The following is a 14,455-nucleotide window of genomic DNA, read 5'->3' on the forward strand; positions in this document are numbered from 1 at the left end:
TCTGAGTGTACATACAGTAATAATACAGTAGTCTACATACAATCATCAATTATTTACTCAAAATGAATCCTTTTAAATCAGGAAAGGTGGTTTATCAAGTAAAGCAAATTCATCTGAAAATACTCGCACTACCCAGATGCACGAGATCTGCAACAAAAGTCTTTGCTGCCAAAAGATGCTCGATTGTTGCGTAGTAGTGACGTCACATCGGCTCGGGTACCGCCCCGCGGTAATATTGCCACGGGATTCAGAGGCACAGCGGTGTCACCCCGCTGTGAAACATTTACCACACAAGGTTACGAAATAGACGCCATTTTGGCTCAACCATAAACTGTCAGTGTGGGAATCTCTCGCCCCACCTCAGCGTACCTTGAGCCAAAATGTCCCACCCTTGCTGCAGTTCGTAGTAACCTTCTTCTCCATTCGGGGGAGGGATTTACGAGAGCCGTCGCACGAACTATTTCTACCCCGACTTCTGTGGAAGACTGGAAAATGGCCTAGCCGTGCCAGGAGATATACATGATGTCAAAGACGTTATCGGTTGTTTATACGACACGAAGTATGTTGGATTTTACCCGTGGAGTTTCATGGCGGAATCGTGCGTGAAGATGTCGGGGTTTCCACCGGTGAGTGAACGAGCAACACACAAACTGTTATTCTCTTATCATAGCTGTGATGTTTACTATACGAGTTCAGCATTTTAGACTCATTTAGTCTAAAAAAAAACAAGAAAGAGTGAAGAAGGATTCACCAATAGAGCTGTTAAACTGTGTGTTTCTTTCCAGAGATGGATTAATTAAGGCGGAAGCATTTTTATCTTCACTTTCTAAGCACTAAGATTACATTACCCTCTGTCTGACTGTTTGTGAAGCCTTTATAAATAGCTGGTAATCAGGTTAGTAAACATATGCAGTGGAGCACGAAGCTAAATTCTGTAGTGGGATATTTGACCTGCTAATAGTTAGCAATCGTTAATAGAGTCTGTGGAGACTGCAGAATAACCTCAGCAATACACAGCTGTGTGTGTGTGTGTGTGTGTGTGTGTGTGTGTGTGTGTGTGTGTGTGTGTGGTCTCCTAACACAGTGTTGCTATGAAATGTGTGTGTTCAAGTATATATTACTGTTGTTAACACTTTGTAATAACTTTAATAAACAGTTATTAACAGACAGACATTATATAATAATAGGGGATGCACCGATTTTAACAAAAAACTGTATGTCGATACAGAAACCAATATTTTGCCGCTCGCCTTATTTTGTCATCAGAACACCGTTTAACTTAAGAATCACAGTTGAAGTCAGAAGTTGACATACACATTAGCCAAATACATTTAAACTCAGTTTTTCCACAATCCCTGACATTTAATCATAGAAAACATTCCCTGTCTTAGTTAGGATAACTACTTTAAGAATGTGAAATGTCAGAATAATAGTAGAGAATTATTTATTTCAGCTTTTATTTCTTTCATCACATTCCCAGTGGGTCAGAAGTTTACATACACTTTGTTAGTATTTTGTAGCATTGCTTTTAAATTGTTTAACTTGGGTCAAACTTTTTGGGTAGCCTTCCACAAGCTTCTCAAACATCACTGGTGATTATTTTGGGAACTTGGGATGCAGCTAAGAATGCAAATATGACTAACTTGTAATAATCACAGATAATGACACCAAACCTTTTTTAATGTTCAGATTTGACAATATTGTTTTATTCTGGTGGGGCTTGTGTAGAGTCATCAGGGCTTGGCACTTGTTTTGCCTGAGTGAATCAACACTTCTGCAGTGCAGAAGTTACTGTTACTCATTCAACTTTATTAATGTGTGACTGAGTCTAACCTCAACTTGATATATTTTTGTATTTGGGAGAAGAGGAGATGCAATACAGAGGAAGGTCTTGAAATCCAGTGAACCCAGTGGACTGCCAAATTCATGCTCCTTCAGCAACAGATACAGCCTGTTTGCTTTATTTAGACATCTGAGCTACTAATGTTGTTTCCTGCAAATGTGGCACCTCACTACTAACAGCAGAACAGCGGCTAGTATGTTGCTTTCACTCTTTTTTGCCTGCTGCGCTCTTGCATTATCTAGTTTTCCTCAGCTTTTGATGGAGCATCACTTAACGTTTGTCCACCAGAACCCTTAAAGGTATATTCCAGGTTCAATACAAGTTAAGCTAAATGGAAAGCATTTGTAGCATAATGTTGATTACCACAAAACATTATTTTAACTTTTCCCTCCTTTTCTTAAAAAGAAAAAGAAGCAAAAATATGCGTAATAGTGTGGCACTTAGAATGGTAGTGAATGGGGGCCAATCCGTAAACATGAAAATACTCATTGTTTCAAAAGTATAGCCACAAGGCATAAACAATATGTGTTTATGTGATTTTTATGTGGTAAATTGCTTTTCTGTGTGAAGTTATAGCCAATTATCAACTTCATTTCCATGCCAATGTAATGCCATAAACCGTAAAATGATCATAACAAAGTTTTAAATGGCATTACGCCTCAAAAAATACAAAATATTTAACAGAAGCTTTAAAATAAGTGCTTTTATAAAATTATAAGCTTCTCATTTCTGCCTTTTAATCCCTCCAAAAATTGCTGCCATTCACTTCCATTGTAAGTGCCTCACTGTAACCTAAATGTTTTTGTTTTGGTAGTGCTTGACTAGTATCAAACCTGCGATATTCCTTAATTTATGCAGCCTTATGTTCAGGATGACTGTTATGGATGGGTGAAATGCCGCAGCTTGCCATAGAGTTTATCCAGTTCAGTGGTAAGAAAGTGACAGGGAACGATTCTTGGAGTGTGGAAGCAATCAAACTGAGCTTCCCGTTAACAGTCTTAACAGCACAGTCTGGGGCAGAAGGATGCTTTGGAAAATGAACAATAACAGGAAAGAAGACCATACTTGATGTATAAAAAAAGTTGACAGATCTCCACATTCCAATGCCTTGCAAAAGTCCAAACTGATCTTGTCACATGACATTCTCGAAAATTTGTTAGTTTCTTGCTAAAATAATATTTACTGGGAATACAGGGAGTGATTTTAGCATATCAGGATAATGTTCATTTTTCCAATATCTTAAACTGTCTAAAACACATAGTAGTCTAAGCAAGTAAAGTTCACAAAACCACAAAATTCACAAAAAAAAAGTAGCTAATACGGTATGCTATAATTATTATTGGTTATTTTTGTCTAATAAAATTTTTATAAATTTTTGTTGAATATTACATGAAATATTGATAACGTTTAAAAGATATATAAAGGAAAAAAACATTATGACCTCAATTTTTTTTTAAACACATTTGGAAAACAATTACACGCTGTACATGTAACTTCCAATGGCTTTTAAATATCTGTATACAATCCTACACATTCTAAGTGCAGGCGTTAAAAGACTGCAACTTGGTTGACTCTGACTTTCCATGTATTATTCAGGGAATCTGCTGAGTAATTAAATCTTAATCAGGAATAGTCCCTGGTTTCTTGGGTCGCAACTAGCTTGTCTCCAAAACGTTTAGTTTATTCCAGTGACTCATAATAAAAGACACAATAAGCTAAAATGTTGCAAATTTGAACTACGCTCTGCATTAAATACACTGTGGATTACACAGTGCGTTTTTTTAACTTTGGTGATTAGTTCTGAATCTAAAGCTCTTTGTATGAAAACATGGGTGGATTCACTGTACGGTTTGAAGGATTTGTTGCTATGCTGCCACAGTCATCTATAGCAACGAATCAACGATTGCAGATCAGGTATTGGTCAAATAATACGGAAGCATCCCTCGAGCGTGCAGACTTAGTACAGCTAGATTATAACATGATGGATCGCGACTTATTGAATCATAATATATGTCAATGTGCATTTCTTATTGTGAAGAAAATTGGCAATATGCAGCTTTATTAATAAGATAAATTATTTTTTTGTGAGTTAAAGATGAATCACAGTGACCAGAAAGGTGAGAGAGGGAAGTCTTTGCCACATTATACGCTGCAACAAAATACGTTCATGATTTCTTTTTGTTTTGGCTTGTTTTCCTATTTAAATATCTAAAACTCCTTTAAAACAATGTACAGTTTCTTTAGCAGCTATACTGCAGAAGAAAAAATTGTTATCTGAGAATGTTGAATATAATATAAAAAATCCTTTAAAAAAAAGATGCATTCACCTGAGAAGCAGCATATATGATATTTAGACTTGCTTTTAGAGAATAGATCTTGAATATAAGTATATTTAGTCTTTACTATCAAAATGTCCCAGATTATAACCAAGTGAAAAAAAACACTAATATATAAAATACACTTACAGTATATTTAAGATACATTCTATTAAAGCAAGTCTAAATATCTTACATGTTGCTTCTCAATTAAATTGATCTTGTTTTAAGGATTTTTAGACTATTTTAAATGGAAGACAAGATAAAACAACTGAGATCAATAGGATTTTTTGCAGTGAATTTCTTTACTGAATTAAAGTTAATAAAAAGTATTTTTCCCCTTTTAATTCAGTGAACGTCATTTAGAGGTATTTTTAAAAGATTATTTTGTCCTTAATTATTAGTAAGCATGTTTAATACAACTTTTTAAGTCGGGGCACAAGCTGAAAAAGCAGTTAAGAGCTAATGATTAATCATTGCAATAATCACAGAATAGTAGAAAATAATTCTAATAATCTTCGTTATTATTCATTATTATTCGTCTTAAAATAATCGTTAGTTGCAGCCCTACTGTGCACGAAATGATTAGCAATGCAGACAACGGAAGTATACTTTGGCCTTTACAGTAATGCATAGTTTAATTTAATGGATCATCTAGAATTGGTTTAATGTGAAAAATAATTTAAAACATTTGCTAGGTCTAGATCTTAATTTTCATGTAGCAACTAAATGGCAAAGCAATTTACAAAACACTAGGAGGTTCAGTCCTCTCAAATGAATTTTATTTGCAAGTGAACTTGGTTCTTTGGTACAATGATCAATGTTTCCCCTAGGTTTACATCTTTAAGGAGGGGTCTTCTTCTTGCAGCCTATTGCGGATGTTTGTCTTGACCTGCAAATACATTAACTCTTAGGCTTTAAAAGTGATAGCTTAAAATAGTGATAGCTTAAAGCAGCAAATCCCATTGTGAAAAGTATGTATTACCCTGTTCATGGTTGAGAAGTCCTTACACTGCTGACCGGGAACGTCAGGGCAATGGAAGCCAGCAGGCTCATAGTTGGGTACAGGACACAAAACTCCTCATATTTTGAGGGCAGTTCAGACAGTATGGCCAGCTGTGTCTTGTTCTGAAAAGGTTCAAAATAATATCAGTAACACAGTATAGCATTCATGATAATGTCATGTAGAGGTCGACCGATATTGTTTTTTTCAGGCCGATGTCGATGCCGATCTTTTGAAATCCGGGTCGGCCGATGGCCGATTAGTGCTGCCGATTTATTTTGGCCGATATGTGCTTGTTTTTAACCTCTTATTTGAACCTTTTATTTGAAAGATAAAATGTAACACAAATAATTACTTAAGATAGACAAAATTTCTCAACAAATACATTTATTGAACACAAACCACTTGCACTTGTAGACTTAAATTAAAAATGTATAATGTAAAAACATATTGTATAAATAATGTATAACAAATATATTAAATAAACAAAGCAGGTGTTACGAACTGCTCCGAGACACGAAGGTTCAGATCCAAATGCAGCTTTAATTAAGGGGCAATCCAGACACGTAATCCAATATTCAGAGCATCCAAGAGAAGCACAGGCATAACTAGGGATGGGTATCGTTAAGTTTTAATGGTATTACTATCTTACCGATACTGCTTATCGATCTGGTACTTCAACGGTATTCTTAACGGTTCTTTTTGTTATATATATATATATATATATATATATATATATTACACGCTGTTATTATGCACTCTTTTTATTATTAAATGTGTCCCGCAATTTAGCAAAAATTTAGCTAGACTGCATTTTACAACAATCACCGATCGTGCTGATGCTGACGTTAAGTTTGAGTTTTAGGGAGAAATGTCGGTGCACCGCTGTGAAGGGAAGGAAGTTGTGCTAGACAGAATGCGGCTTATGTATAAATATTATTTTTATAATCTTTGGAAGGCGAAATCTAAAATAAAATCAGACTAATATCACAGATCTAAACCAGGCTACGTTTGAATGTTTAGTTCTGTCACTCATTAAGCAGGGCTCTTGTTGTGCTCGCTGTGACACCGCGTGAGAGAGATGTCTCTCTCTCTCTCCGACTGCGAATAGCTAAATTGCATCACAGACGAATGGTTTCATAGAATTATTATACATAGAAATGGCTGGCGAGATAAAATAACTTTCTCTTTATAGCAATAATAAATGTATTTTCTTAATTTCTCCAGTACCGACAGCAGACCCGATAACGTCCGAGCTTACCAAAGCCAGTCCTTCACTAGCCTATAGTGCGTTGGTATCTTTTTTATTAATTATTTCTCTGCATTGAGTGACAACCCTCTCAAATATAAGACACACAAACAGAACAAATAAAAGTCTCAGATTCACTGTCTGTAATTGCAAAATTCTTGCTTACTTATTGTGACATGATAGCAACCCTTCTGCTGTGATGATGCAACTTCAACTACGCTATCAATATCCAAAGTAGCCGAACGTCGCGTTTGTCGCGTTTTTTTCTTGAAGTTGGCAGTAACATATCAAAAGTTTTTAATTAAATATAAAGAAGTTATACAAACTCTTTGCTCACTCTGCTCACTCTGCTGGAAAATGACTCTAGGGGCAGCGTGCGTCGAACACATGTTCCACAACAACACTAGGCTGCCCACAGATGCGCCTGCCTAATAATCGGCTTGATATACTTGGATATTGGCCGATGCCAAAAATTCAATCAGCCGACCGATTAATCGGTCGACCTCTAATGTCATGTGAAAATGTCACATATTTAAGTTAAGTTCTGCTTTCCTCTCACAACTGCCTGTTTATGCTGTCTACATATTCGACAGAAAATTCCTAAAACCAAAAAGAAAACTGAAATAATCCCCTATTCATTCTGTAGTCTGTCTGTCTGTCTATCTATCTAACTTGTATATCTATCCTGTCTATCTATCTATCCTGTCTATTTATGCATGCATGTATGTATGAAATGTATGTATTTACTTACCAAGATCAGTCTTGTACAGCCAGGGGGAGTATTTCCCCTCTGACAGCCAAGCTGGGTCAAAACCTGTCGTCCGGTGATGTCTGGCTGCTACTTGCAGGAGAGCGAGTGTTGCCATCTTTACCATATCTGGGAGCAGATATTTTTGTCTGCTTTTCAGGTGGTTGACACAACATATTTTCCGACGCGTGCTCTCTGTCCGCTGGTGGGAGTGTGTGATGGGGAGTCAACTCCAAAAGAGTCGATTCCTCAACTCTGAATCGCCCCAGAGTCGGGGTCGACTCGAGCACAGGAATCGACTCTCGGTGTTGACTCTGATACTGTCCGAAATCACTCACTTGTGCGTATTTAATCCCTATACATTTTTTTATTTTTGCAGTAAAGTTGAGTAGATTGTATATTTTTTACATTTGAAGAAAACCTGGAATGGAACACCCCTATGTTCACCTGTGTGTGCGCGCATCGGGGCAGAACTCGGCCGTGCGCGATACAGAAAGCAGAGGAGAATTGTAAATGCGCGACCATGTAGAGACAGAAATGACATGCCGTTGTGTAATTAAGATAAATAACATGAGGGCTATTTAGTTTGTTTAATATTTATTCATTTGAACAAGGTATAGACCTGTTCTATAGGAAAGGTTACCTTAAATGACTTCTGTTGTGATCTGGTGCTATATAGAAAATAAAATTAACTTGACCTTCAAGGTGGGGCGGGAAGCCCCCCTAATATAATGGCAAGGGAAACGCTGATGATAATAAAACACTATAGTAATCTCAGTAACCCTCCATGTGCTCACTCAACCGTACTTAATCAGCAGACTTTGCGTAAGGATCACTCATCCTTAAAGAGCACCTATTATGGTTTTTCAAATAATACCTTTCATGTAGTGTTTTATAAAGCTGCTTGTAAATGTAAAAAAGTCTGCAAAGTTTCAAAAATCAAAGTGCATGACAAATGGAGTTATTGACTCCCAAAAGAAAGAACCGATACTGAACACCTGAAACTAGTCGTTAGTAATTCCAGATTAACTTCCTGTACTAACCTACGTGAATTGGTAACAAAAAACCCACCTCTGGTCTTCATTGGCTGCTCGCGAACCGCTTTGACCTGCCCTCAAACACTAGACTACACAGCGGTAGACCAGTCACAACAGACTGGGACATCTGACCAATCAGAGCAGAGTAGGTTTTCTGAAAGGAGGAGTTTAGAAAGAATCCTTTAGAATGGTTCATTGAGCCGTTTTTGACACTGGGGAAAAAAAGGTATTGCTGCAAATTAAAGTGTTTTTTTTTTACCTTAGATGCATGTAAATCTATTGTATGAGACCTTTAAAACAAAATTAGGCACGTTTCAAAACCATTATAGGTGCACTTTAACAATTAGGCTACAATTAACCCATAGCAGGATAGCTTATAACTTCTCAGACTGATTTTCAATAGAACAAACTCCCATAAGATTTAATTTTTGTGTTTACTTTTGTAACGACGTTCATGTCAGATGTAGGTTAAATGTTATTTCTTATGATCAGAACTTCCTATTGGTTGTTGTTTGGACATGTGAAGCCATAATAATGTTGTACGGTCATAGATGAGCACATTCTTAGGAAGTGTCTTGATGGGAAATAAGGGTATTTGTGTGAGGAATGAGCTCTCCCACCTACATTCCTTTGCTTGTTTTCTTCAACACAACTCTCCTAACGGTATTCAAGTATGGCAGTGGATTTGTGTAATTCAACACAATAAGATACTGTTTTGGTCTGCCACATACAGATTTAACAAATTACCCCTTAGCTATACACTTTGGCACAGAACATTGCTTAAGCATGTAAGACTTAGTTGTGTTTTCATAAGCTGGGTTTCCATCCACAAATTTGTATGTGCATTTTGGTATATCACATAAAAACTGCTGGATACACCAAGATGTGAATTAAATCTTCAAAATGCACAGAAAAGGCATATACGCTCACTTGAGGTGTATACATTTTTAATTAGATTAGAAGAAATGTACTTAAACTGATGGAAAGACATTTACTGAATAAACTCCCATTGAATTTATTAGGAATACAGGAAGCTCATCAAAGTCATGTGACTGAATAACTTGTTCATAAATGGACTAACCAGTGGACCAATCATCGCATCTGAAATGTTGCTCTGGTCATCCTGAAATATGGCATCCTGAAAATCCAAAGCCTGCAAAGAGTTTGATGCGCAAATAAGTCAAATATAAACTTAAACTGTGCCAAAGAGCTTTTGAAAATATCTTATAGGTGTGCACGGATAAAGTCATAAGGGTGGAGGAACGCACACACACACTTAGCTAGTGCTCCCAGAACTGTGTGATGTGCTGTTGCTCCCAAACATGAGACAAGTTCTTTAGTGTTTTTTCTGCTCTGAACCGCAAGTATTTTAATTAAGGCTGTCGATTTAATGCGTTAATTCGGTGTGATTAATTATATAAAAAATAACGTGTTAGAAAAATAAACTCAAGTAATCATGTCCCCGGACCGTGTTAAGGAATATTCCTTCCAACTGAGCAGTTCAAGCTTGAAGTACCACCTGTTTTCTCCAGGGGGCAGTAAGTGAAACTTCAGCTGTTTGGGCAACGCGCTTATACAGAGAACAAACCACACTCACAGACCGGCAGATAAAACAAGATGAAAACATGTTCTTGCATTCAAACAGCTTAATGGAGCACAAATACGAACGCAGGGATTTTAAGTTTCAAACTATGTTTAACATGACACAGCGACCTACACAAATGAGACCCTCCAAAAGCATCTGACGCTGGTGTGCATTGATGCATCCTTAAAAAAGCCCTCATAATAAATCTATCTCGGCCTGATTCAATTACAATATAGACTGCTGTGAACTGTAAGCCAATGATAGGAAGATGACAAGTTCAATAATATGGAAATAAACAAAATAGTCTTTTTGGTAACACTTTACAATAAGGTTTTATTTGTTAATATTAGTTAATGCATTATGTATCATGAACAAACAATTAACAAATATATATATATATATATATTACAGCATTTATTTATATTTTTAACAGCATTCTTTGTTAATATTAGTTAATTAAAATACAATTGTTGATTGCTAGTTCATGTTAGTTCAAAGTGAATTAACTGATGTTAACAAACACAACTTTTGATTTGAGAAATATATTAGTATATGTTGAAATTAACATTAACTAAGATTAATAAAAGCTGCAAAAGTATTTTTGTATTGTTAGTTCATGATAACTAAATTTAGAACTAATGTTAACAAATAGAACCTAATTGTAAAGTTGGGATTGACAACCTCAGTCACCATCCAATTTCACTGTATGGAAAAAAGATGCAATTAAAGTGAATATTGACTGAGCCTGTCAGCCGTAAGTCTTATGTTGTAACTCATTTTTAATTATTATTATTAAATTTTTTTACCATTTATTTTAAATTGTTTTTTAGTTGATTTGTTATTCTAAAAACATAGCAGATAGATAGTTTTTTTCAGTCATGGAGAGCAATTGCCTGTCCTCCGTCCCACAAAAATGGTTTGCCCAACTGCATGTATCGTATTCCACTCCTCCCATGTCTTCTTAGCTTTGCGCTAACAGCATGGCAGAGCCTGCATCTTTAACTAAGTGTAAAATGTGTTGAGTCTGCTACTTTCAAAACACTCTGCTTGCCGGAATGTCTCGTCTCTCGTGTAATCCTCAGCACACTTGTTCTTATGTGTCACCAGCCTTCTCCATTACCCACTTTGTCAGTGGCGTACTGCACGTTGCAGTTTATCATAGAGTCAACCACAACTTTGTGTGGATCAGAAGGAATTATTATACACCTTATTGTAACTGTGCTCAAAGTTCTAGTAAAATATATAAACTCTGACTTTAACAACAGTCAACTGGAACATTCTGGTTCTTTTTGGGCCCTAAGGGTATTAATAGGCATCTATTTAGCATATGGCTTACTAGGCTGAATCAAGCATTAGAAGAATTCAGAACATCTCATTGGTCTGGCCTCTGTTCTTATCGTCCTGTTCCGTTTCAGGTTTGGCTGTCCAATGTGTGCGAGACTGGGTGAGACAAGGGCTCTGTCAGGAGCCTTTGTGCAGATTTTCCTTCAATTACTGAAGAGGACCTCTAGGCAGGTGAGAAAGAGTATTACTGTATATTTATATCTATCTTTGATCATTTTTATTACAAATTTGTGGGTGTGATTTATTTGGGCTTGTCTGACATTTTTGGCACTTTATATGATCACCAAGGCATTTTATAGAACATAAAAATTAAGTCAGAATGAATCAGTAACCTCATATATCTCATAGCTACCAGACTCTGGGAGGCTTTCACAGTTTGCAGTACCTTTGTGACACCACAAACACTTGTTAACAAGGTTTTTAACTTGTTAGCTGAGCTGTTTTTGTCATATGGAATAGATGTAGACCGATTTATCGGTTTTACGGATTCATTTGTGCCAAAAGTTCCCTTTTGGAACAAGTAATTTGCAGAAAATACAGTATCTCACAAAAGTGAGTACATCCCTCACATTTTGTTAATATTTGATTATATCTTTTCATGTGACAACACTGAAGAAATGACACTTTGCTACAATCTAAAGTAGTGAGTGTACAGCTTGTATAACAGTGTAAATTTGCTGTCCACTCAAAATAACTCAACACACAGCCATTAATGTCTAAACCGCTGGCAACCAAAGTGAGTACACCCCTAAGTGAAAATGTCCAAATTGGGCCCAATTAGCCATTTTCCCTCCCCGGTGTCATGTGACTCGTTAGTGTTACAAGGTCTTAGGTGTGAATGGATTGCCAAGACCCTGACACTGAGCTTCAGCATGGTGACCATACAGCGGTTTATCAGGACAGGTTCCACTCAGAACAGGCCTCGCCATGGTCGACCAAATAAGTTGAGTGCACGTGCTCAGCGTCATATCCAGAGGTTGTCTTTGGGAAATAGACGTATGAGTGCTGCCAGCATTGCTGCAGAGGTTGAAGGGGTGGGGGTCAGCCTGTCAGTGCCCAGACCATACGCCACATGCTTCATCAAATTGGTCTGCATGGCTGTCATCCCAGAAAGAAGATGATGCACAAGAAAGCCCTCAAACAGTTTGCTGAAGACAAGCAGACCAAGGACATGGATTACTGAAACCATGTCCTGTGGTCTGATGAGAGAAAGATAAACTTATTTGGTTCAGATGGTGTCAAGCGTGTGTGGCGGAAACCAGGTGAGGAGTACAAGGTCTCTAACATCCACCAGCTCCGTGATGTCGTCATGGAGAAGTGGAAGAGTGGACTCCAGTGGCAACCTGTGAAGCTCTGGTGAACTCCATGCCCAAGAGGGTTAAAGTAGTGCTGGAAAATAATGGTGGCCTCACAAAATATTGACACTTTGGGCCCAATTTGGACATTTTCACTTAGGGGTGTACTCAATTTTGTTGCCAGAGGTTTAGACATTAATGGCTGTGTGCAGTTATTTTGAGGGGACAGCAAATTTACACTGTTATACAAGCTGTACACTAATTTATATTGTAGCAAAGTGTAATTTCTTCAGTGTTGTCACATGAAAAGTTATAATCAAATATTTACAAAAATATGAGGGGTGTACTCACTTGTGAGATACTGTATATGCCACTAGTTGCCGATAGCCTATTTATTTTTATTTTTATTCATGTTACACTGTGGCCAGTGCTGGATGATTCTACAGTTCTTATTACAGAGGCGAGGTGAAATGAAAACAATTACTGACACCTTGTGGGGATATGCTATGGAATTAAGAAATTGTGTTTTCCAGGCCTGAAAATGTCATGGAAAAACAAGTTAATGCTGAATGGCACTTCATTAATGCTAGATTAGTTCACTCACAATTGCTCAAGTTCATATGGATAGTGTATTAGTAAAGGAATTAATTTTTATATTTATATTATTGTTTGAATATTTTAAGTCTTTGAATGTTTGTATAACTCACCATGTTAATTAAGCCTTTGGTGATGTTTGCTTGTCCATTTCTTGATGAACAATCATTGAATGTATCAACTACGTTATCCTGTTTTTAATGGAAAACATGAGAAGACGTGTGCTTATTGTCATCGTTGTCCCTTGATCTTTCCCTCGTTCGGTTCTGTCAAGAGTCACATCCATGTACTAGCGTAAAAGCAGATTAAGGGCTCTCCCGTGAAAGGTGTCTGTTTCAGGTCTATTTCTCTCAATTTGTTTTCTATTCTAATCTGTAATTATTAACATTGACAAATATATGTGAAACTGATGCATGTGTATATATATATATATATATACACAGTAAATAGCCTTTAGATTTTGAAACATTCTCAGCTGTTTGGATGAGGTGCTGGCTGAAATAGACTACATGACAAACTGCGTCCCATATTGATTTAATATTAAACACAATTCTGTTCTCTTGTTCTCTTTAGTACTGAACGATACCGTATTATAGCCTACGTGATGGTTTATATTTTGCAGAACAGATGAAAGAAAAACCGTGGATATGCATGTCTGATTCAGTGTTTTTTGAGTGTTTCTCACAGAATGTGCATTTGAAGAATTTCTCTGTATCAGTGGTCCGAAAATTGTTTACAAGAATATTGGCTCAATTGTGAGTGCTGCAAATTATCTCAGACCATGCCGGAGGTGCTCAGAGTTGAATTAATGTTAAATCCAGTGGTTAGCATTTTACTGTACATGTACCTAGATATACTGGTATATTTTCCTCTTTGTTTGAATAGGAAAAAAGTGGCTTGTAAAAATCGAAGTGGGCATTAAAAGGTAAAAACAGTGGGTTCACAGCAATAAATTAAAATAATGAAGAATGTGTAGAAACTAGGGCTGTCAATCGATTTTTTTTTTAACCACAATTGTTCGAATATATAAATATTTGCTGAGAAACCCCACAAATAATAATAATTCAATAATAACAATAATATATAATGATCAAATAATAATAAATAGTTATATTTAAATAATTATAAAAATAATAATCCTAAAAATAAATAATTAAAATGCATTACATTATTGTGGCAGACAAGTAAAACTATGAGAAGACAAAAAGTGACTTTAGAAGACAATATATTTATTTATATTATTAATATATTATTGAACATAATCCTATCATTGGCCTACAGTCCACAGCAATCCATTTTGTAATTGAATTAGTTAATCTGTCCAAAGGTATATTTCTAGGTATGTTCTAGGTATGTTTTCTAAGGACGCTTCAATTTATATATGGGTCAGATGAACGCTTTGGTTGCATCGTGCCATAAACGCAGCTTTTTTGGTCACCATA

General features: G+C 36.4%; 1 protein-coding gene across 2 annotated transcripts in view; it reads left to right on the top strand.

The window, feature by feature from the left end:
* Positions 1 to 439: 439 nt before the first annotated feature.
* zfyve9a (zinc finger, FYVE domain containing 9a) overlaps positions 440 to 14,455 on the top strand; it is a 37,900-nt gene continuing 23,884 nt past the window's right edge. For both annotated transcript variants that reach the window (XM_052128429.1, XM_052128430.1), the window contains exons 1-2: positions 440 to 626; positions 11,196 to 11,295. The gene's annotated coding sequence lies outside the window, so the exon portion shown is untranslated. The remainder of the gene's footprint in view (positions 627 to 11,195; positions 11,296 to 14,455) is intronic.

This window comes from Xyrauchen texanus, chromosome 6 (genome assembly GCF_025860055.1).
Source record: "Xyrauchen texanus isolate HMW12.3.18 chromosome 6, RBS_HiC_50CHRs, whole genome shotgun sequence".
Lineage (NCBI taxonomy): Eukaryota > Metazoa > Chordata > Actinopteri > Cypriniformes > Catostomidae > Xyrauchen > Xyrauchen texanus.